General features: G+C 46.2%; 1 protein-coding gene across 6 annotated transcripts in view; it reads left to right on the top strand.

Annotated features, from left to right (window-relative positions):
• Nucleotides 1–24,705, top strand: part of DTX3L (deltex E3 ubiquitin ligase 3L) — a 220,043-nt gene that overhangs the window by 49,325 nt on the left and 146,013 nt on the right. Inside the window, exon 3 of one of the 6 annotated variants that reach the window (XM_069224301.1) lies at nt 7,647–7,776. The exons of the other annotated variants lie outside the window; for them this stretch is intronic. The gene's annotated coding sequence lies outside the window, so the exon portion shown is untranslated. The remainder of the gene's footprint in view (nt 1–7,646; nt 7,777–24,705) is intronic. 6 annotated transcript variants of the gene reach the window in all.

Raw genomic sequence — 24,705 nt, 5'->3', positions numbered from 1 at the left:
CCTGGATGAGGTACAACTGGAATATTCCAACCTGTCTGATCAAGAATTAAAGAAACTAAACCCCCATATATGTAAACTGCAAGGGTATTATTATTATAAGAACCTGTTGTTCCTCCCTACTAATGGAGTAAGAGAAAAGGCACTACAAATGTGCCATGATACGCCGGTTGCTGGTCGTAGTGGCATCAAGGCCACACAAGAACTACTCTCGCGATCTTTCTGGTGGCCTACCTGGAAATCGGATGTCAAAAGATACGTTCAGGCTTGTCCCATATGTGCTCAAGTAAAGATTCCCCGCACCAGACCTGCAGGATTACTACAACCATTACCTGTTCCACCGTCTCCCTGGCATAGCTTTTCTACTGATTTCATGTGTTCACTCCCTCCATCAGCAGGAAACTGGGTTATCATGGTCACCATAGATTCCTTTACTAAGATGGCTCACTTCACTGCCCTGAAAAAATTACCTACTTCTCAAGAACTAAGTCAGATATTTATCCATCATATTTTCCGTCTCCATCGACTTCCACACAGTATTGTATCTGACAGGGGACTTCAGTACATCTCCCGGTTTTGGAAACATTTTTGTGAGACACTGAATATCAATATAGCACTATCATCGGCTTTCCATCCTCAAACCAATGGACAGACTGAGCGTCTCAACCAAGGATTGGAGAAGTACCTTCGCTGCTTTTGTAATTCTACCCAGAGCAACAGGAACACTTACCTTCCTATCGCTGAATTCTCTTACAATAACACTGTCCATAGTGCCTCCAAGGTCACTCCTTTTTTCTGTTCTTATGGCTATCATCCTACCTCTTTTCCTACTACTCCTCAGTCTACGTCTTCTCTGCCTGCTGTTAATTCATTTTCCAGACGACTTATACAGATCCATAGATTGATTCGATCTAACTTGTTGAACACCAAGAGATACATGAAGAGAATAGCAGACAAGAAACGTAGGGATGCTCCAGAATATCACCTTCAAGATAAAGTCTGGCTTTCATCAAAATTCTTGCCTTTAGGCCTTTCTCAGAATAAGTTCACACTTTGTTACTACGGTCCTTTCGGTATCCTTCAGCTGATTAATCCTGTCACTGTCCGTCTTCATTTGCCTCGTACCTGGAGGATTCATCCGGTCTTTCATGTTTCCCAGCTCAAACCCTATGTACCTGATCCTTAATCTCATCAGTTTCCTTGTCCTCCTCCTGTGTTAGTGGATGATGTACCTGAATATGAGGTACAAGAGATTTGTGACTCTCGTATCTTTCACAAACGTCTTCAGTATCTGATTCATTGGAATGGTTACCCTCTCAGTGAAAGCTCTTGGTAAGATGCATCTTCTGTTCACGCACCTCTTCTGATTCGCCATTTTCACCGCTTGTTTCCGCACAAACCTGGACCTTCGAGGGGGACCTACTGTTGTGCCGCTGAGCGTGGCACGAGCCGAACGTTCGGCTCAGGCCGCGGCACACGGTCCCAAGACGCGCCGCGTCCCCAGTCTGCTCTGCACCTTCAGAGGCCCCAAATTGGGCATGGGGCCTCGTTCTTCTTTAGCGCACCGCACTCACAGGCAGGTCTGACCTCCCCCCCCCCCCCCCCAACTCACCTGTTCTTTTCTTTTATTCTTTTTCTGGACATCTGGTTGTGCCTTCCTTTATTTTTTTCTCCCTTTCCCATATTACCCTTCTCTTCCCAGAATTTCTTGTTCCCTGCTCTCTATGGCTCCTAGTCCATTCTGTTCTATGTGTTTTTTCCCTATTTAAGATGGTGTCCTTTGTACTTCCCGTTGGTCGCTTCCTGTTTGTTGGTATTTAAGGGCTTTGATTCTTTCTCTCCTTGCGCTGCAACACTTTCTGTTTGGATGGTGTCTTCGCTCCTACTTCCTTGTCTTTCTGTGCTGGTTCTCGTCGGTTCCTGTGTATTTTCCTGTATTTTGCTTCTGCTGTTACCTGTTCATTTTGTTCCTATTGCAGGAACCTATCTTTTGGGGGGGGGTTTTCTCCCCTTTTCATGGTTGTTTTCCCTCTGGCACTACTTCTGAGGGACACGGCCTGCTCTTGGCGTACCCATTGCCTGCAGCACCGTGGATACCAGAAGGAGTCGCCCCTACCTGGGCCAAGGCCGAACATTCAGGAAGAAGATCCACGCCACTCGTTCTGCAGACTCCAGGTCAAAGGAGCACGTGAGTCGTGACACATACACAGTTGTCTTTAATATGTGTTAATAAAAATGTGTTCTCCCACTCTTGATGGGAGTAGTATGTCTTACTCTTTGGCCTTTTGGAGGGACCTGGTTTTTCATCTATGATTATAGTTGTTGTTAATACTTTAAACAAGAGTAGAAATGTTGATGAAGTCAACATCCAGTCAATAACAGGCAAGAGTACCATGCCAACACCTTTAATGATGTTGTTTTGCAAGCCATTTGTGATTAGCAGCCATACTGGTAAATTTAAGTGCACCATTTTGAACACTGGATGATTGTTTTTCATAAATGACCTGAGATTTGATTCAGTATGACCAAAGATTACTTTTTGGCTGGTGTGGAGTTTAGCCGACTTCTGTAAATAGGAAGAGGACAAGAATTTGTACCGCACAAAGCACCCAGTTCACAAAGGTGAAAGATTTGCAATTCATTTCCATTGGGTACTCCATACGTTTGCAGCAAACATTGGACTTTCTTGAATTAGGACAAGCTTTCAAAACTACTTGAGATAATAATATTCCATGGTAGCTACAGATTTGTTAACATAACCCTGTGACCTCTGGTTTATAGCAACTGGGATTATCCACATTTCAAACCAGTATCACCCTCCTAAAAATATTCATTCTCCATTCCCTTGGGATCGCCCTCTTAAATGCCTGCATTCAACTTCATTTTTGTGGTAAGAGATTCACACTTAGGCAAGATAAGTATAAATTCAGACAAATCATGAAAAGAAGTACAAGCTCTTTTTGATACATAACACGAAAGCAACAATTACAAGACACAAGTAGATGTCCTGGACCTAAAACCCAACTGAGTTTTAAACTAAACATAACTTCATTGGGTGAAATGTGACCTGTATTCCATATTGCACACAGCTGACTGAGGAAACAAATAATGTTATCTGATTATCTCCTTATACTTAGGACTGAAAATGTCTTGGTTTCAGGATGACCAGTTATTATTTGACTTGCCCTGTTGCAAAGAGCCAGATCGTTGAGCACTAGTGCTCTAAACTGCCCTGGTCATCTGCTCACACATCATCCACCACACTGTCACGTGCTGCAACCCATAACTTGATAAAGTTTATTTATGTTATTGGATAAACACACCTTGCTGGCAAAAAAAGTGCCAGTAACACATGGACACCTCACCCTTACGGACATCAGTTGGGGGTGCAATCACCTTGTTTATTGCCAATTTCTATTATGCTAATAGTGATTAATAACATATTATTCACTATTAGTGTAATAGAATGGAGTACAACTACCTGGAATACGCTCTTCTCCAGCAGTTGAGGTAAGTAAAACATGCTTATAAATGTATGTTGTGTGCATGCGTGTGAGAGTTTGTTCATGTGTGTGATTGTGACTGTGTTCATATGTGTAAGCATTTATGGGTGAGCAAACATAAAGGTCAAATGGTGTGTGATGTCACTTACGCTATTCCTGCCCTTTTGGTGATTTGTCGTTCATGCTACAGAGCTGCAAAAGCCAGACGCAAGAAGCATGACACAGAATCTGGAGTATAGGGAACCCCCCACTGCAGCAGCTTAAGCGGGAGTTGACCCTGGGCGCACGGGCTGATAAACTTTGTCTCCGTTAAAAAAATAATTACTGGGTGTTTTCTCTCTGCAATGAAAATGCTCATAAATAACAATATGTGGAACACCACGAAAGAAAAAATAAAATAGTAGAACACAGGGAGAGGGATCAATGGAAAAAGTATGCATGAGAAAGAAATTAAGAATATGAGAAATAAGGTGGGTACATGGGGAAAGAAAGAACAGGAGGAGAAAGGAAGGATGGTAGGAAGTAAATATTGAAAAGAAAAAAGGTGAAGTGATATAACACAGAAAAAATGACAGATGTAAATGTAAAAGGTCGAAAAGATAGACTGATGAAAGGGTGGATGGAAGAATGAAACGATAAAAAGGTGACAGGGTGAATGGATATAAGAATGAACAGACAGAGAACCATAAAAGATGGAAGGATGGATGGGTGGAATTATTGGTGGATGGGTGGGTAGATAGAAAGGTGAAGGGGTGGGTAGTTGGAAAGGTTAAGGAATGGGCAGATGGATAGATAAACAGAAGAAATGGTGAACGGGTGGATGTTTAGATGGCGGGAAAGGAGATGAAAGGAAATCGTAAGGGCGGTCTGATTTACTTGCTTTGCATGCTTGGTGGTAATAGAGGTGTATTTCAAGTGAGAGGTGTTTCAATTTTCTGACTTCTTCCTTGCGCAGCAAGCCATAGTATGGCATACACATGGCATACACATAATATTGCATAATTATCGTAATAATGAAATAATGAACCAATCATGTAAGAATCTCTCAAAATGTTGGGCATAGTGGTTGAGATTGGATATGATTTCTTCCCTTTCACATGAGATGGATGTGAGTTCTTCTGTGGGTCATCAATACATAATAGACCTGGATTTGCAAAAGTAAATGTTGGACTTGCGGTGCAAGGAATTACTTTGTTAGAACTGCATGGTTTAATACCGCTGTTTTCTTGTGGAGTGTTCTAATTGCTGCTTGTGTTGAAGGTTCCCATAGGGGCTTTATTGGGTTCGCCATCGGGCATAGAGATTATTTAATTTGGTTTATTTATTTATTTATTTTTTCCAAACAATTTTTTTTGGGTTTTTTAATTTGCCATCTTTAGATATACTGAGTTAAAGAAGTGAAAAAGCAGGGGGCACAATCTGCATTGATGGAGTGATACTGAATGAAGTTAGGGAAGTTGAGGGCTTGGGAACACTGTGAGAAGGGGAGCAAGCATTGAAACCAGCTCTGAGGTGGTATGACTGCTGGCGTGTCTCGATCCCTCCAGGGGAAAGCAGGTAGAGAGCGCCTTTGAGAAAATGAGTTCAGTGTACGAGGGGTATCAGGCTATGTAGCATTTAGGGTTAGGGTTAGGGCTACTATAGGCCAACATTAGAGCTAGGGGACTACAGAGATTAAGGGGGTTATTCTAACTTTGGAGGAGTGTTAATCTGTCCCAAAAGTGACGGTAAAGTGACGGATATACCACCAGCCGTATTACGAGTTCCATAGGATATAATGGACTCGTAATACGGCTGGTGGTAAATCCGTCACTTTTCCATCACTTTTAACCTCCTATTTCATTAGTTTGCTTTGTGGGACCCTCTGACTTGTTTTTCCCAGTCCTTGTTTTGTCTCTAGTAGTACGCATGGTCTTGGTAAGTGAGTGCTATTCTGTGACTCCTTAAACTTATCATCAGCCTTCTTGAGGCGAGCTGCTCGTTCCCACTTTAAAACACAGAACAGCTCTATCTCAGGTCGGTGTGTTTGCAGCAGATGCTGTGGCTCCTGATACTCCAGAAGCTGAGACTCCAGGTACGTAGCCTCCCAGTACTTAAGCTCCCAGGCCCTGCAAGCCTCAAAGCTGCCTGACTTCACGGGCTGCCAACACTCAAGCAACCAAGCACTGGAAGTTCTATCTACCACTCTGCTAGGGTCTCACCTCCGGCTGGCTGTCTCCCTTTCGTAACACTGGCTTCCCAGTAATAATGAGCAGAAGAGAGAAAAAGCCTAGGTGAGAGCCCTTTGTGCCTGGAATGGGTTCCTACACTCAATATCTAGAGCACCTTTAAACAGTTCCTTCATACCAATTTTTCATTCATTACATTTTATCATATGAATTGCTGCATGGTTGGTACACAATAAAAAATCATTATAGGTTTCAGCTTACTTCGAGTATCCTTGCGCCTAGAAGGGTCTGAAGGATGCAGCAGTATATTGCTTTTGTAAATCGACCGCTGGAACAAACAAAATGCAGATAAAACTGCAGTCAGCTATTTCTATTTTTCCCATTGTTTTACTTTACTCTTATTTTCAACAATTAGTTTGACGCACTTAATGATTTCAGAATTTTGTGTAGTTTTCAGGTTTGTTCAGCTCTCCAGTTTCCCCAGAAACCGCAAGTAATTTGAAACCTCAAAAGAGAAAAAGTGGAGCTACCAAAATGGAAACACTGTAGTAAAAAAATTGTTTTTTTTTAAGCTCTGCTTGTTGCTTAAAGATATTGATCTTAGCAACAAACCTTCCGTTGATGCTATTTTTAGAAAGCAAAAATACACTTCCTTGCGCAGCACTTTTCTACCACCCCACCCCAAAACGAAAACTAAATTGCTATATTTTGGTTATTTTTTTCAGTTTCTACTAGAGAAATCCACAAACCTGGCACTTTAGAATCTGCAACATGTTGGGGGGGGGGGGGGTGGGGGGGAAGGGGTTAATGATACAAATTTGGCACGGATATCCTTTGGGGAAACAAATTTATGAAGAATTACATGTAAAGTGCTGCAATCATCAAGAAAGGGCTCAGCACTGGAACAGGAAAAGCTTCAGCAGCTAAGAGGCTAATAGCAATTACACGTTTATCACTTATTAAATATTACTTGTAGCTTAAATTACATTACGCAAGTATATCTCAATCATTGGAATTTAGACTAGATCATCTTTTGTTTTCCTTCACAAAGAATTCTTATTGAAAAAGACTGAAAATAGCCACCAAAGTATTTGGCTACAAAAGTCCCAATTCGAGAAACAGTTCCAAAGTTCGTTTTTTACCAAAATGACTACTCTTCCAGATTACATCTCTTCTACATTGATATATTCTCAGCAAACTCCTTCTCAACACGAATCACACATCCACAAAGGAAGGTGTCTGGCTGCAGCAACGTAGCAACTGCAGGCAGGGCACTGTGAAATTGAAAGGAAGTTATACCTGATAATCCATGATGGCCATGACTGTCTAGCAAAAACCCATTCCCTAGTGCACAGATTCAGAGAACAACTGAAGAGTGACTTTTGTATCCTGGAATGAGCTTGGCACAGGCCAGCAACCCGGAAATAACGCTAGTACTTATACTCTCAGGAGCTAGCTGCCACAAGGCTAACTTAAACTGAAAGAAATTACTTCCTAAGAGGTCAGTGACTTCCCAGGTAAACTCTTCGAAGTTGATGATAGATTTGTAAACCCTTAATGAAGTACAGTAAAGTCCCCAACATTTAAGAACTTTGCAACATTATTGGCACGTGCATGACAAAAGCACAAAAAATTATTGCAGCCATAATACCAGATCATCCTACCCCCAATACGACCATCCTCTCCAGTGCACTGGCACCGCCAACCCCTTCCTTCCTATTTCATGACCGAAGCCAGCTATTAAGAATCTTACACTGTAGCATTCTGTAACCACCACATCATCTCTGGAATGGTGAGGATGTAATGATGATACATGATTCCAACGGAAAACTAACATGGGAAGAGCTGACTGGTGGGTGCTGATGTGGATGGGATTTCTGATGTCTCTTACTTAAATAAAGACAGTTCGAATATTTCTCTGCACATGTAAAAACCTTCTTTCAGAAAGTAACTTTGGCAATAAGCTGCATTTATGAAGTCTTGCAGGACGGCCAGTGAAACCAAGAAGGCAACGTTAAAACCAAGACTGTGAAATTGAGACCTCAACACAATCATCACAGCGGAGACGTTTACCCTGTGTCCGCCAATGATAAAGACAGGCGCGAGAGGTATTCCTTCCTTCCTTATTATATTTTGTCGATTATTAGTGTGGAGACTGCTACTGCTCTTCAACAGCTGAGGAAGGTTTGAGACTGGATAGAGTCGCTTGAGGGGTGCGCAACGCCTCCACGCGAGAAAGGGGCAACCTCACATGATAAAGACATGTACTGTGTCAGTGTGGACATCTTAATGTCGTATGACAAAGAAGCACACAGCACGTGAACAATTGCCTGGCAGCATCATGTAGTGAGGTGAAATTAGCATGCGTTCATTGTTTCCAAGCAATGGCACGTGGAATGATGCTAGACTTACGAGCGGCGCACAAACGAGTGAGTCATCAGCTTCTCGGCAACAGTGTGTCTGGTAATTCAACTGTGCCAAGAGATACTAGCATTCATTTTCCATGGCATGAAGGAAGGAAAGGTAAAGAGCCATTAACTGATCACAGAGAAAGTGAGAAACACGTAATAGCAGCAAGCATATGCTACAAGGATATTTGTGTCACAATGACAATAATTGATTAAACATTTGAATCAAGCAAACTTCACAGAGGGGTGTCTTGGCATCGTGGATATCACTTCGGATACTGGTTGATTTTTGGGTATCAGTATCTGATATCGGTGTTAGTACTGTGGATATTTAGCATGTGTAATCGCCTTTGTATTTCCCACTTACAGTGAACGGTGTTTCTTGTTTTTAATTTTGTAATCTCAGCACGTAGCTACCTTTGCGTCACTGCACCACAGTTTTTCCTATCAATACCTGGTGATTTCCCCTCATTCCCCTCTCCCACCACCATACCATAACTGAAATGGATAAAAGTTCAGTCAATATGCGAGGGTCTCTGGCCCCTTGCTTAATGCTGAAAGAAAAATGTTGCTAATACACTGTCTGGGTCCTGAAGGTCAGGATGTGTTTGAACATTTTCCAGATCTGTCTGTCAGTGACTCGGCAAACTTGAATGAATATGAGATCTGTTGAAAAGAAAAACTAGACTTAAATTATCTCCCTAAGGTAAGCACTTATTCTCGAGTACTACCATTTCGGAAAGAGGATGCAACGCCAAGGGGAGTCTGTTGAATGATATATAACTGAGCTCTGTAAATTGGCTTCAGTTTGTGGCTTAAGCAGCTCCACTGAAGAACGCCTGCAAAACCAATTTGTGTTAGGGTGCACACTGGAAAAGGCCAAAGAGAACATGTGGCAGAAGGAGAGTTAGTCCCTATAAGAAGTGCTTACGATGACAAAAACACAATAGCATTGCAAAGCGTGTGTTGATATTATTCACAATGGTGCCTCTCACTTTGGCAGAGGACGTAGTGTAGCCATCAAAGTGGTGCAAAATAATTCTGCCCAAAACAAACAGACACAAGACAAATCAGTAGAAAATACTAAGGCTACTAAAACCTTTGCTGGCAAATGTTTGTGTGTGCGGGAACATAGGTCACATGGCGAATTATAAAGAGTACCCAGGATGCAAAGTTGTCTGCAAGAGCTGTGGAAGGAAGGGTCACTTTCTGAAATGGTGTAGATCAGTAAAGAACTCAAAGAATGTGAAGGAGGTTGAGTACGATGAGGATGATGAAGTGTTTGCGGAGGCCACAGTCTTACAAACAAAAGAGAATTTGTCTGAGGGTCTCTTTGAAGTTGTTCAGGTTAACATTGAACCTGTTAGGATATTGTTTGACTCTGGTGCTAAGGTAGCACTTATACCAAAAACACTCTATGAACAAAATCTAAAAGGGAATGTAAAACCAGATAGGAAACCAAAGGGGTATGGTGGCGAACCAATTGAACTACTAGGATACTTTTGGGGAACAATTAAATTCAAAGACAGAATCATACCAAGGAAAATATGTCCGTAGCAAAGGGGATTCTCTTATTAACTGGTACCACCAGCAAGGCCTATTTGTTTATCTTGATCCCTATGAGAATCCCTGTCAGAGTGAGAGAGATTTCGGCTTTCAGTTGTGTTCAGGAGGATGTGACTATTCTTTGAATGAGTTCCCTGATTGTTAGAAATGGGGTTTTTGGTTGGCAGTCAGGTTACCTCCTGTCCAAGCAAAAGCCCTCACTCTAGTCAGGGTAAGTCACACACTATCCAAGATTATCCTGTGCCCACCCTCTGGTAGCTTGGCACGAGCAGTCAGGCTTAACTTAGAAGGCAATGTGTAAAGTATTTGTGCAATAAATCATACAATACCACCATATAGCACCACAAAAATACACCACACAGTGTTTAGAAAAATATATAATATTTATCAGGATAATTGTAGGTCAAAAAGAATAAAGTTGCAATGGAAAATTGTAGAAATATCACAGGGAAGTGATATAAAGTGTCTTAAGTCTTTAGAATGCAATACAGTGTCTTTCAAGCACAAAGTACCTGGTTTCTGGTGGAAAATCTCCTCAGAGGGCCACAGGAGAAGAGATGCGTGGAAAAAGGGGTGTGTGCGTCGATTTCTCCTCAGCACACACAGACTTGCGTCGTTCTTTTCCACGCGGGGAAGTCGGGCGTCGTTTTCCGGCGCGCAGACAGTCTCTTTTTGTGGATCGCGGGGATTACCAGATGTCCCGGGTCTGTGCGTGGATTCTCCTGCTTGTTTTCCGGCTGCGCGTCGTTCTGCGGGGCTGCGCGTCGAAGTTTCGATCTCACGGTAGGCGTCGCGTCGATTTCTCCTTGGAAGTCGGGCGGCGTTGTCCTTGCGAGGCCGTGCGTCGAAAGTTTGGTCTCACGGCAGGCGTCGCGTCGATTTCTCCTTGGAAGTCGGGCGGCGTTGTCCTTGCGAGGCCGTGCGTCAAAGTTTCGCACTCACGGTGGGCGTCGCGTCGATTTCTCCTGGAAAGTCGAGCGGCTTTGTCCTTGCGAGGTTGTGCGTCGAAGTCTCGATCGTCCCGAGGGCGTCGCGTCGATCAGCGTCGGTGTGCGGCGTTTTTCTCGCCGCGAAACAAGCTGTGCGTCGAAATTTTCGGCGCACGGAGCGTCCAAGTGAAAGGAAGAAGTCTTTTTGGTCCTGAGACTTCAAGGAACAGGAGGCAAGCTCTATCCAAGCCCTTGGAGAGCACTTTCACAGCCAGACAAGAGTTCAGCAAGGCAGCAGGGCAACAGCAAGACAGCAGTCCTTTGTAGAAAGCAGACAGGTGAGTCCTTTGAGCAGCCAGGCAGTTCTTCTTGGCAGGATGTAGTTTCTGGTTCCGGTTTCTTCTCCAGCAAGTGTCTGATGAGGTAGGGCAGAGGCCCTGTTTTATACTAAGTTGTGCCTTTGAAGTGGGGGTGATTTCAAAGAGTCTCTAAGAAATGCACCAAGTTCCCTTTCAGCTCAATCCTGTCTGCCAGAGTCCCAGTAGGGGGTGTGGCAGTCCTTTGTGTGAGGGCAGGCCCTCCACCCTCCCAGCCCAGGAAGACCCATTCAAAATGCAGATGTATGCAAGTGAGGCTGAGTACCCTGTGTTTGGGGTGTGTCTGAGTGAATGCACAAGGAGCTGTCAACTAAACCTAGCCAGACGTGGATTGAAGGGCACAACAAGATTTTAGTGCAAAGAAATGCTCACTTTCTAAAAGTGGCATTTCTAGAATAGTAATATTAAATCCGACTTCACCAGTCAGCAGGATTTTGTATTACCATTCTGGCCATACTAAATATGACCTTCCTGCTCCTTTCAGATCAGCAGCTGCCACTTCAACAGTGTATGAGGGCAGCCCCAATGTTAGCCTATGAAGGGAGCAGGCCTCACAGTAGTGTAAAAACGAATTTAGGAGTTTTACACTACCAGGACATATAACCACACAGGTACATGTCCTGCCTTTTACCTACACAGCACCCTGCTCTAGGGGTTACCTAGGGCACACATTAGGGATGACTTATATGTAGAAAAAAAGGGGAGTTCTAGGCTTGGCAAGTACTTTTAAATGCCAAGTCGAAGTGGCAGTGAAACTGCACACACAGGCCTTGCAATGGCAGGCCTGAGACAAGGTTAAGGGGCTACTGAGGTGGGTGGCACAACCAGTGCTGCAGGCCCACTAGTAGCATTTAATCTACATGCCCCAGGCACATGTAGTGCACTCTACTAGGGACTTACAGGTAAATTAAATAGTCAATCATGGATAAACCAATCAATAGTACAATTTACACAGAGAGCAAATGCACTTTAGCACTGGTTAGCAGTGGTAAAGTGCTCAGAGGTCAAAAGCCAACAACAACAGTTCAGAAAAAAATAGGAGGAAGGAGGCAAAAAGTTTGGGGATGTCCCTGTCAAAAAGCCAGGTCCAACATGACCCCCCACCAGCCTAAAGCCAGGGGAGAACAATCACTATCCTGATGTACTTCCCTGTTTGAGGCGACAGAACAAGGACCCAGGCCCACAACAGCAGGGGCATGCTCCAGTTCTTCGCCTTCCTGACTCCCATTGGATCCCTCTGTCCATACTCTCAGGGCCCACTAAGCCCATCCATGGGGAACCTTTCTCCTTTCCTGCGGATCCCATCTGTGTAGCACCTAACCTTACTTTGCTCACAGATGTATCCCAGGAGCAGGATAGTACCACCATGACCAACATAGTGGTGTTGCCCACTCTACCCCTGGGGTGTGACACTTGTCCCCTCCCCAGGGATAACTCTGTCCACCCGGACAGCAAGCCACAGTGATTACTGACAGCTGCCAGGGATGAGAGCCAGGCCCCAGGCCTCTCAAAGCTCTCCAACCACTGTGGCTGTGGAGAGTGGGGGGCGGTAGCCCCAGGTGCTGGGCACCCTTTAACCACTCTCCCTTCCACCAGGTCAGGGATGACAGCCTGAACCTGGTCCTCCCCTCTGGGGCTTTGTACCCTCCCTCCTGGAGCGGTACCCCCAGGGTCCAACATGGTCAGGGTGCTTACAGAAGTCACCCTGTACCATTCCTCCACCAGTGCAGGGCTGTTAACCTGCCACTGGCCCTCCAACCTGGGGCCTGTACCTTCAGGTTGGACTAGGGCCCGGGGTGAGGCTTTCCTCCCCCTGCCCTCCCTTCTGGGGTCCAGCACCCTCCAACTAGGAGTGGCCTCCTCAGAAGACAACATGGTAGGGGCACTGTTATCAGTAGCCCCTCCCTCCAGGTCCGGGGGGACACCCTGAACCTGGTCTTCCAGCCCAGGGTCTGTACCCTCAGACTGGATCACTGCCTGGCAAACCAGGACTTCCTGGGAGGCACACCTACCCCCCACCAGGTCAGAGTTTAACCTCTGCACCTGCCCATTCAACTCAGAGTCACCACCCTGAAGTTGAACAATTGCCTGGCACGCCAGGACTTCCTGGAGGGCACCCTGACCCTCCACCAGGTCAGAGTTTAACCTCTGCACCTGACCATTCAACTCAGAGTCACCACCCTGAAGTTGAACAATTGCCTGGCACACCAGGACTTCCTGGAGGGCACACTGACCCTCCACCAGGTCAGAGTTTAACCTCTGCACCTGACCATTCAACTCAGAGTCACCACCCTGAAGTTGAACAATTGCCTGGCGCACCAGGACTTTCTGGGAGGCACCCCTACCTCCCACCAGGTCAGAGTTTAACCTCTGAGCCTGGTTCCCCAACCCAGGGTCACCACCCTGAGGTTGGGCAATTGCCTGGCACGCCAGGACTTTCTGGGGGGCACACCTACCCCCCACCAGGTCAGAGTTTAACCTCTGAACCTGGTCATCCAACCCAGAATCAACACCCTGAGGTTGGACAATTGCCTGGCACAGCAGGGCTTCTTGGGAGGCACACCTACCTCCCACCAGGTCAGAGTTTAACCTCTGAACCTGGGTATCCAACCCAGAGTCACCGCCCTGAGGTTGAACAATTGCCTGGCACGCCAGGACTTTCTGGAGGGCACACTGACCCTCCACCAGGTCAGAGTTTAACCTCTGAACTGGGCCATTCAACTCAGAGTCACCACCCTGAAGTTGAACAATCGCCTGGCATGCCAGGACTTCCTGGAGGGCACACTGACCCTCCACCAGGTCAGAGTTTAACCTCTGAACCTGGTTCTCCAACCTAGGGTCACCATCCTGAGGTTGGACAACTGCCTGGTACACCAGGGCTTTCTGGGGGGCACACCTACCCCCCACCAGGTCAGAGGTTAACCTCTGAACCGGGATATCCAACCCAGAGTCACCACCCTGAGGTTGAACCATTGCCTGGCAGGCCAGGACTTTCAGGGAGGCACACCTACCTCCCACCAGGTCAGAGTTTAACCTCTGAGCCTGGTTCTCCAACCCAGGGTCACCACCCTGAGGTTGGGCAATTGCCTGGCACCCCAGGACTTTCTGGGAGGCACACCTACCTCCCACCAGGTCAGAGTTTAACCTCTGAACCTGGCCATCCAACCCAGAGTCGACACCCTGAGGTTGGACAACTGCCTGGCACGCCAGGACTTTCTGGGGGGCACACCTACCCCCCACCAGGTCAGAGTTTAACCTCTGAACCTGACCATCCAACCCAGAGTCACCACCCTGAGGTTGAACCATTGCCTGGCATTCCAGGACTTTCTGGGGGGCACATCTACCCCCCACCAGGTCAAAGTTTAACCTCTGAACCCGGTTATCCAACCCAGAGTCACCACCCTGAGGTTGAATCTTTGCCTGGCATGCCAGGACTTCCTGGGGGGCACTCTCACCCCCCACAAGGGACACGCCGTCCCCAAGGGCCACACAAGAGCCTGGTTGGCGCAGGTCTCCCGACCTCTGCCCATCCGGCAGAGTCTGGGTTTCCCCCAAACCAGAAACGGTTTCACCTGGGTCATTCCTGGGGGGCTCTGCTCTTAGAGCTGACCCCTGACTTTCAAGATCCTCCACTGGGGTCGGCCACCCCCTCTCAACCCTATGTCTGGACTTCTGCACCCCCTCACTAGGAGTGGTACTGCCAGACACCAGAACTGTTGGGATGCTGTCTACAGTCATCCCCCCAAGTTCTTCTGACACTGCGGGGCTTCCCTCAAAAGGTAGCCCTACGGTACAGGTTAGGCTCTGAGACCTACCTGGGACACTACAATCCTCTCCCACCTCACTTGGTCGGGAACCACCTAGACCACTCCCTTCAGGAGCACCCCCAAATGCCTCTTCAGACTCTCTGGTACTCACCCAAAAGTCTGCCTCCACTGTAAGTTCCCTGGGGTCAGAGAACTCACACTCCACCTGGTGTTGGCGTAGCTCTGGAAAATAAGGACCAGACATATGCTCTCCAGCAATTACATCACTCTGCCCTTCACATGTATTAACCACAGTACCCTTCACCCAACCACCCAGTAACTCAACCTTGGAAAAGCACTCTACTTCACCCTCCTGAGACTGGTGAGACAGTATCTGTCTGTCCCTGACACTCAACCCAAACTCTTCTGGGATGTCTCTACACTCTATATCCAGGACGTCCACCAGGGGGGAACCCTTTTCTCTGTCACTCTCTGCTAGAGTCAGTAAAGTGTCCCTCCCCCCAGTAGGAATATGACTCCCTGTGCCAGTTCCCCAATCCTTCTCAGGGACCCTGTGCATAACGGGAACTACCTCATACCCTTGAACCGCCTGGGGTGTGTCAACTCTCTTCTTCAAGTTGGGTACCACATCTCTGGGCTTGTGCCCTTCTTCAGCAGTACTAGATGCAAGATTTTTGCTGCCACCATCTGAACTGGACTCAGCCCTTCCGGCCTCCAGTTTCAGCTCTTTACAGCTCAGCTCTTGAGCTGCAATCTTTTCTTCTTCCAGGGCTAAGAGACTTGCTGCCTCAGCCCTTTCAATAAACTCATCTAGCTCTTCCATCCACCGTGCTTGAGCCATGAGCCATTCTTTTTTCACTGGGTCTCTTTCCTCATCTGAGTCGTCCTCCTCCTCCTCTGAGGGGTACTTAGTCATTTGGTTTCTTGCTGCCTCTCTCTCTGCCCATCTGTCTTCCTCCCAGACTATGTAGGCATGTAGCATCTCTGCTTTAGTAGATCTCTTTGCTACAGGAAGGCCACATTCTCTGCAAAGCTTCCTTAGGTCAGCCTTAGTGAGGTGGTCAGTAGGCAAAAAGAATAAGTAGGTAAGCGATCCCATTCTGATAGGATCTTACCAGCAAAAACCAAAATTCAAAGTCCAAAATATCAATAGTATATCCAGGAGGACATCAGAGACCAAAAGTCAAAAAGGAGATAAAAAATCAAGTTGACCTTCAACTGTGGGTAGGTAGTGAAATACTTAGCTACTGTATGTCACTGCACAAACACAAGTCCTATCCTCACCGCTGATCACCAATGTTAGAAATGGGGTTTTTGGTTGGCAGTCAGGTTACCTCCTGTCCAAGCAAAAGCCCTCACTCTAGTCAGGGTAAGTCACACACTATCCAAGATTATCCTGTGCCCACCCTCTGGTAGCTTGGCACGAGCAGTCAGGCTTAACTTAGAAGGCAATGTGTAAAGTATTTGTGCAATAAATCATACAATACCACCATATAGCACCACAAAAATACACCACACAGTGTTTAGAAAAATATATAATATTTATCAGGATAATTGTAGGTCAAAAAGAATAAAGTTGCAATGGAAAATTGTAGAAATATCACAGGGAAGTGATATAAAGTGTCTTAAGTCTTTAGAATGCAATACAGTGTCTTTCAAGCACAAAGTACCTGGTTTCTGGTGGAAAATCTCCTCAGAGGGCCACAGGAGAAGAGATGCGTGGAAAAAGGGGTGTGTGCGTCGATTTCTCCTCAGCACACACAGACTTGCGTCGTTCTTTTCCACGCGGGGAAGTCGGGCGTCGTTTTCCGGCGCGCAGACAGTCTCTTTTTGTGGATCGCAGGGATTACCAGATGTCCCGGGTCTGTGCGTGGATTCTCCTGCTTGTTTTCCGGCTGCGCGTCGTTCTGCGGGGCTGCGCGTCGAAGTTTCGATCTCACGGTAGGCGTCGCGTCGATTTCTCCTTGGAAGTCGGGCGGTGTTGTCCTTGCGAGGCCGTGCGTCGAAAGTTTGGTCTCACGGCAGGCGTCGCGTCGATTTCTCCTTGGAAGTCGGGCGGCGTTGTCCTTGCGAGGCCGTGCGTCAAAGTTTCGCACTCACGGTGGGCGTCGCGTCGATTTCTCCTGGAAAGTCGAGCGGCTTTGTCCTTGCGAGGTTGTGCGTCGAAGTCTCGATCGTCCCGAGGGCGTCGCGTCGATCAGCGTCGGTGTGCGGCGTTTTTCTCGCCGCGAAACAAGCTGTGCGTCGAAATTTTCGGCGCACGGAGCGTCCAAGTGAAAGGAAGAAGTCTTTTTGGTCCTGAGACTTCAAGGAACAGGAGGCAAGCTCTATCCAAGCCCTTGGAGAGCACTTTCACAGCCAGACAAGAGTTCAGCAAGGCAGCAGGGCAACAGCAAGACAGCAGTCCTTTGTAGAAAGCAGACAGGTGAGTCCTTTGAGCAGCCAGGCAGTTCTTCTTGGCAGGATGTAGTTTCTGGTTCCGGTTTCTTCTCCAGCAAGTGTCTGATGAGGTAGGGCAGAGGCCCTGTTTTATACTAAGTTGTGCCTTTGAAGTGGGGGTGATTTCAAAGAGTCTCTAAGAAATGCACCAAGTTCCCTTTCAGCTCAATCCTGTCTGCCAGAGTCCCAGTAGGGGGTGTGGCAGTCCTTTGTGTGAGGGCAGGCCCTCCACCCTCCCAGCCCAGGAAGACCCATTCAAAATGCAGATGTATGCAAGTGAGGCTGAGTACCCTGTGTTTGGGGTGTGTCTGAGTGAATGCACAAGGAGCTGTCAACTAAACCTAGCCAGACGTGGATTGAAGGGCACAACAAGATTTTAGTGCAAAGAAATGCTCACTTTCTAAAAGTGGCATTTCTAGAATAGTAATATTAAATCCGACTTCACCAGTCAGCAGGATTTTGTATTACCATTCTGGCCATACTAAATATGACCTTCCTGCTCCTTTCAGATCAGCAGCTGCCACTTCAACAGTGTATGAGGGCAGCCCCAATGTTAGCCTATGAAGGGAGCAGGCCTCACAGTAGTGTAAAAACGAATTTAGGAGTTTTACACTACCAGGACATATAACCACACAGGTACATGTCCTGCCTTTTACCTACACAGCACCCTGCTCTAGGGGTTACCTAGGGCACACATTAGGGATGACTTATATGTAGAAAAAAAGGGGAGTTCTAGGCTTGGCAAGTACTTTTAAATGCCAAGTCGAAGTGGCAGTGAAACTGCACACACAGGCCTTGCAATGGCAGGCCTGAGACAAGGTTAAGGGGCTACTGAGGTGGGTGGCACAACCAGTGCTGCAGGCCCACTAGTAGCATTTAATCTACATGCCCCAGGCACATGTAGTGCACTCTACTAGGGACTTACAGGTAAATTAAATAGTCAATCATGGATAAACCAATCAATAGTACAATTTACACAGAGAGCATATGCACTTTAGCACTGGTTAGCAGTGGTAAAGTGCTCAGAGGTCAAAAGCCAACAACAACAGGTCAGAAAAAAATAGGAGGAAGGAGGCAAAAAGTTTGGGGATGTCCCTGTCAAAAAGCCAGGTCCAACACTGATGTATTCAAGAAGTATCTGGGGTGTCACAAAGACTATGCGCGTATGATCATACTCAAACCTAAATCCCAGCCAGAGGTTTCTAAAGTGAGAAATGCACGTTTAATGTGCCTGAGATCGAATACTTAGGGCACATGATTACGGTATCTGGTATTCAACCCAAAAGTGGGCTGGTGGATGCCATCAGGAGCTTGCCATCTCCTCAAAGTAAAGAGTTTATAACGTTTCTTGGCATGGCAGAATTTTACTGCAAGTTTGTTCCCCGGTTTGCAGAAAGAACAGTGTGTGTATGAGGGGTCTTTTGAAAAAAAATACAAGAAATTTGTCTGGTGTAAGTCATTTGAGAAGGTGTATTTGAAGATTGTAAAATCCTGTTTAGAAAACACATCAGACTTGGAAAGTTTCAATCTCAAAGATGAAACTAACCATGACTGATACCAGCTCGAAAGTCTTGGGTGTAGTTCTTATGCAAAGATCGGGGAACCAGGAGAGGACCATATTGTTTGTGTCACAAGGGTTTTCGTGGAGCTGAACTCTGTTACTCTGTGATAGAAAAAGAGGTATTGGGAATGTGTTGGGTGGTGAGGACGCTAACAACATTTCTCAGAGAGTGCAAATTTGAAATCAAAACAGATCACAAACTTTTAGGTGTTTTCTAAGAAAGGAATTGATTTGCTTTCTAATGGTATTCACAAATGGGTTGTGGTGCTTCTAGAGTTTGAGGTTGAGTGTCCTATTTAGCTGTTGCAAATTTTATACTGGCAGACTGCTTTTCAAGAATGCGTCATATACATAATGAGAATGATCCTGAGAGTGATGAATACTTTTGAGGAGAAGAGGTGAGTGTGTGCCTAATAACAGATAGCATAGTGCAGGGAGACGAGTGGAGGAAAGCCATTCAAGCAGATGTAGTACTTAGGACGTTACTAAGAGGCTGGAGCAGCAAAAACAAGTTTGATGAAGATGTTTCTGGATATTGGCAAATTAAGAGTGAGTTGATTGTGGAAAATGGATTATTAATGAGAGGGAGCAAACTAGTACCTCCACACAGCTTAAGGAAAAGTTTGGTGGATTTTGCCCATGCAATCCATATGCACATAACTAAGTTTAAGGAGAAGGTCAAAGAAGCCTACTGGTGGCCAGTGATGGAATTGATGGTTGGAAGAGAGGTGAGAAATTGCATAGAGTTTGTGCATGTTGAAATGCAGAACACAACCAATGATTATCAGGGTACAGGCCTCTGGTCCCTGGGTGGACATAGCTTTAGACATACTCGGTCCAGTTAAGGTGACATTTTCTGACAAATATGTTCTGGTGTGTATTGCTATGTTCTTGCGTTGGCCAGAAATAAAAATAGTGAACTCAATGGAGTCGATAAGCTTCTTAGGATAGATGTTCAAGAGGGAGAGTTTCTGCCCACAATACTTACTGACAGTGTAGTGCAACAAACATCAGAAAATTCTGAAGAATGTTTGAGAACAAGAGGCGCAAAACATAAAAAGCTAGCTCTATCTCATCCAGAAACCAATGGCGTGGTAGAACACTTGAATAAAGTGTTGAAGGAGAGTTTGCAACAATCCTTAGTGTGTAGTGTAGACTTGGAAAATAGAATGAGAAACAAAGTGCAAGAGTACCGCCTGATGCCACAATCCAGTCTTAGTGTCTCACCATTCCAGTTGTTTAAAGGAAGAATTCCTAGTAGTGAAACAGTTCCCGGATGGATGAATGGAAAAAGAAAAGCCATTGATGATAGTCCTGGGAATGGGAACATCTGGAAAGAAAAGGAAAAAGAGGAGATGGTGAGAAGAATGGACATTTATGATGAGCCGAAAGTGGTTAAGAAAACCCCTGTGGAAGTTGGGTATTGGATAAAGATCAAGTCGGCAAAAGGAGAGGGTAACATTTCCAAGTTTAGTCAGCCTTTAAAGGTAATAAAGATATTAAAAAATGCAGTAAAACATGTGATCAGAGGATCTGGAATCTTAACAGGTCGGCTAGATACTATTCAGTGGACGGCAAGGATTCATGCATTCTGATTCTAGAATCATCGGAGAACCAATTTGTGAGACCACAACGCATTAAGTAGAAACCAGTGCATTCACAAGATTGTTTAAATATGTGTATCTAATCTCCCTATCTTTGGTCGCATGTTAGTTTATTTTCTGCTACTAAAGTGTAAATATGTTCTCTTTCCAGAGATGAATATGTTCAACTTTGAGGTTTTCTTTTTTGGGTTGTGTTGGGTGAGGGCGATGATGTAGTATTCTGTAACCAGGTGATGAAGTGGCATTCTGTAATCGCCACATCATCTCTGGAATGGTAAGGATGTATTGATGGCACAGGATTCCAATGGAAGACTGACTTGGGAGGTGCTGGCCGTTGGATGCTGATGTGGATGGGGTTTCCGATATCTCTTACTTAATTTAAGACCGTTTGAATATTTCTCAGCACATGTAAAAGCCTTCTTTCAGAATGTAACATACACCGTACTAAAATAGCTCAGGTCCAGTGAAGATTCTAGCGACCCCATCCACTCCGATGTTGTGGTACACACTAGCCACCCCAATAACAGCTTTCATCAATACCCCCTTTAAAACCAGAGAACTATCCACAGATCTAAAATGGTAAAAAAGCAGTTGCTGCCTTCTCAGCCACCTTACAGTATTGTATTGTATTGTATTGTAATCGTATGTTCGATGGCATCTGTCGCTGTAGATACGCATGTTCTGCAATAGCTCGCCATCTGGTGTTGGGCCGGAGTGTTACAAGTTGTTTTTCTTCGAAGAAGTCTTTCGAGTCACGGGACCGAGTGACTCCTCCTTTTGTCTCCATTGCGCATGGGCGTCGACTCCATCTTCGATTGTTTTTTTTCCGCCATCGGGTTCGGACGTGTTCCTGTCGCTCTGAGTTTCGGAACGGAAAATTAGCTAATTTCGGAAGATTTTCGTCGGTATTGTTGCGTTCGGGATCGGCGTACTTAGATTCCACACCGCATCGAAGATCGAAGAGCTCCGGTGCCCTTCGGGGTAGTTTTTCGATCCTCCGTCGGGGCCTGGTCGGCCCGACCGCGTGCTGAAGAACGCCGATGGAGCGGACCCCGTTCCGTTTCTGCCCCAAATGCCACAATAAATACCCCTACACAGACCAACACTTGGTCTGCAACCTGTGCCTGTCACCTGAGCACAGCGAAGACACCTGCGAGGCCTGTCGTGCGTTCCGGTCCCGAAAAACACTCCGAGACCGTCGAGCCAGAAGACTTCAGATGGCGTCCGCACCGACAGCCCAACGGGAGTTCGAGGAACAGGAAGAGGAAGGTACCTTCTCGATCCAAGACTCAGACTCCGAAGGATTCGACGATACACAAACCGTGAGTAAGACGTCGAAAACCACACAGAGAAACATTTACAAGGCCCAGGGGACGCCACTGCCATCCGGCCATGGCTCCACCCATAAATTCGGTGACCGACCGTCGGCACCGAAAAAGGCCCAAACAGTGCCGAGGTCGTCCGACTCCGGTCGAGACACCGGCACGCAGCCTTCTCGTGACCGAGAAAGTGCTGGAGACAAGCCTCGACACCGAGATGCCGGTGTGGACACGGCTCGACGCCGAGACAGCGGCACCGAAACAGATCGACGCCGAGAGGTTTCGGCCCCGAAAAAGAAAAAAGTCACCTCGGAGCCGAAAAAACACGCAGACAGGGTTTCGATGCCGAAACAGACTGCAAGCGACCCAGCTTCAGGCTCTTATACAGAAGAGCACTCGCTAACCTCCCAAATGCAGAAGCATAGGTTTGAGGAAGAGCTACAAGCAACTGATGTGGACCATACGCAAAAGCGTATCTTCATACAGCAGGGGACAGGAAAAATAAGCACCCTTCCCCCCATTAGGAGAAAGAGAAGGTTGGAGTTCCAGACTGAACAGACACCACAACCAAAAGTGGTGAAAAGAGTTACCCCACCACCCTCTCCTCCGCCCGTGATTAACGTCTCACCAGCACAAACTCCATCACACTCCCCAGCTCACACCACCATGAGCCAGGGTGACCAAGATCAGGACGCATGGGACCTATACGACGCCCCAGTGTCAGATAACAGTCCGGAGGCATACCCTACGAAGCCATCTCCACCAGAAGACAGCACCGCGTATTCTCAATTGGTGGCTAGAGCAGCACAATTTCACAACGTAAGCCTCCACTCAGAACAGGTCGAGGATGATTTTTTATTCAACACACTCTCCTCCACCCACAGCTCATACCAAAGCCTGCCTATGCTCCCTGGTATGCTCCGGCACGCAAAAGACATCTTTAAGGAGCCGGTCAAAAGTAGGGCAATCACACCAAGGGTGGAAAAAAAGTATAAGGCGCCTCCTACAGACCCGGTTTTCATCACTACACAGCTGCCACCAGACTCTGTCGTTGTAGGAGCAGCTAGGAAAAGGGCCAACTCTCACACATCTGGAGATGCACCACCCCCAGATAAAGAAAGCCGCAAGTTCGATGCAGCTGGTAAAAGAGTCGCAGCACAAGCTGCAAACCAGTGGCGCATCGCGAACTCCCAGGCACTACTTGCGCGCTATGACAGAGCCCACTGGGACGAGATGCAACATCTCATTGAACATCTGCCCAAGGACTTACAAAATAGGGCAAAACAAGTGGTTGAGGAGGGACAGACCATTTCCAACAACCAGATCCGCTCCTCCATGGACGCTGCAGATACAGCTGCACGGACAATTAATACATCTGTAACTATCAGAAGGCATGCATGGCTCCGAACGTCTGGATTTAAACCAGAGATTCAACAAGCAGTTCTCAATATGCCTTTTAATGAAAAAGAACTGTTCGGTCCAGAAGTGGACACAGCGATTGAGAAACTCAAAAAAGATACGGACACTGCCAAAGCCATGGGCGCACTCTACTCCCCGCAGAGCAGAGGGAATTACAGCACATTCCGTAAAACGCCCTTTCGAGGGGGGTTTCGGGGTCAAAGCACACAAGCCAGCACCTCACAAGCCACACCGTCCAGTTACCAGGGACAGTATAGAGGAGGTTTTCGGGGACAATATAGAGGAGGGCAATTCCCTAGAAATAGAGGAAGATTTCAAAGCCCCAAAACCCCTACTACTAAACAGTGACTCACATGTCACTCACCCCCTCCACACAACACCAGTGGGGGGAAGAATAGGTCATTATTACAAAGCATGGGAGGAAATCACTACAGACACTTGGGTTCTAGCAATTATCCAACATGGTTATTGCATAGAATTTCTACAATTCCCTCCAAACATACCACCAAAAGCACAAAATTTAACAACACACCATTCCAATCTCCTGGAGATAGAAGTGCAGGCACTATTGCAAAAGAATGCAATCGAATTAGTGCCAAACACACAAATAAACACAGGAGTTTACTCACTGTACTTTCTGATACCAAAGAAGGACAAAACGCTGAGACCAATCCTAGACCTCAGAGTAGTGAACACTTTCATCAAATCAGACCACTTCCACATGGTCACACTACAAGAAGTATTGCCATTGCTAAAACGACACGACTACATGGCAACTTTAGACCTCAAGGATGCTTATTTCCATATACCAATACACCCATCGCACAGGAAATACCTAAGGTTTGTATTCAAAGGAATACATTACCAATTCAAGGTACTGCCTTTCGGATTAACAACCGCACCAAGAGTCTTTACCAAATGTCTAGCGGTAGTCGCTGCACACATAAGAAGGCAGCAAATACATGTGTTCCCATATTTGGACGACTGGCTAATCAAGGCCCATTCGTTCATAGAGAGCTCAAATCACACAAATCAGATCATACAAACCCTCTTCAAACTCGGGTTCACCGTCAACTTTACAAAATCCAACATTCTGCCGCGCAAGGTACAACAATACCTAGGAGCCATAATAGACACATCAAAGGGAGTAGCCACTCCAAGTCCACAAAGAATTCTAAATTTCAACACCATCATACAACGCATGTATCCAACACAAAAGATACAGGCAAAGATGGTATTACAACTCCTAGGCATGATGTCTTCATGCATAGCCATTGTCCCAAACGCAAGACTGCACATGAGGCCCTTACAACAATGCCTAGCATCACAGTGGTCTCAAGCACAGGGTCACCTTCTAGATCTGGTGTTAATAGACCGCCAAACTTACCTCTCGCTTCTGTGGTGGAACAACATAAATTTAAACAAGGGGCGGCCTTTCCAAGACCCAGTGCCACAATACGTAATAACAACAGATGCTTCCATGACAGGGTGGGGAGCACACCTCGATCAACACAGCATACAAGGACAATGGAACGTACATCAAACAAAACTGCATATCAATCACCTAGAACTTCTAGCAGTTTTTCAAGCACTAAAAGCTTTCCAACCAATAATAGTTCACAAATACATTCTCGTCAAAACAGACAAC

The sequence above is a fragment of the Pleurodeles waltl genome, chromosome 3_1 (assembly GCF_031143425.1).
Source record: "Pleurodeles waltl isolate 20211129_DDA chromosome 3_1, aPleWal1.hap1.20221129, whole genome shotgun sequence".
In the NCBI taxonomy this organism is placed as follows: domain Eukaryota; kingdom Metazoa; phylum Chordata; class Amphibia; order Caudata; family Salamandridae; genus Pleurodeles; species Pleurodeles waltl.
This window is presented reverse-complemented; position numbering and strand designations above follow the sequence as displayed.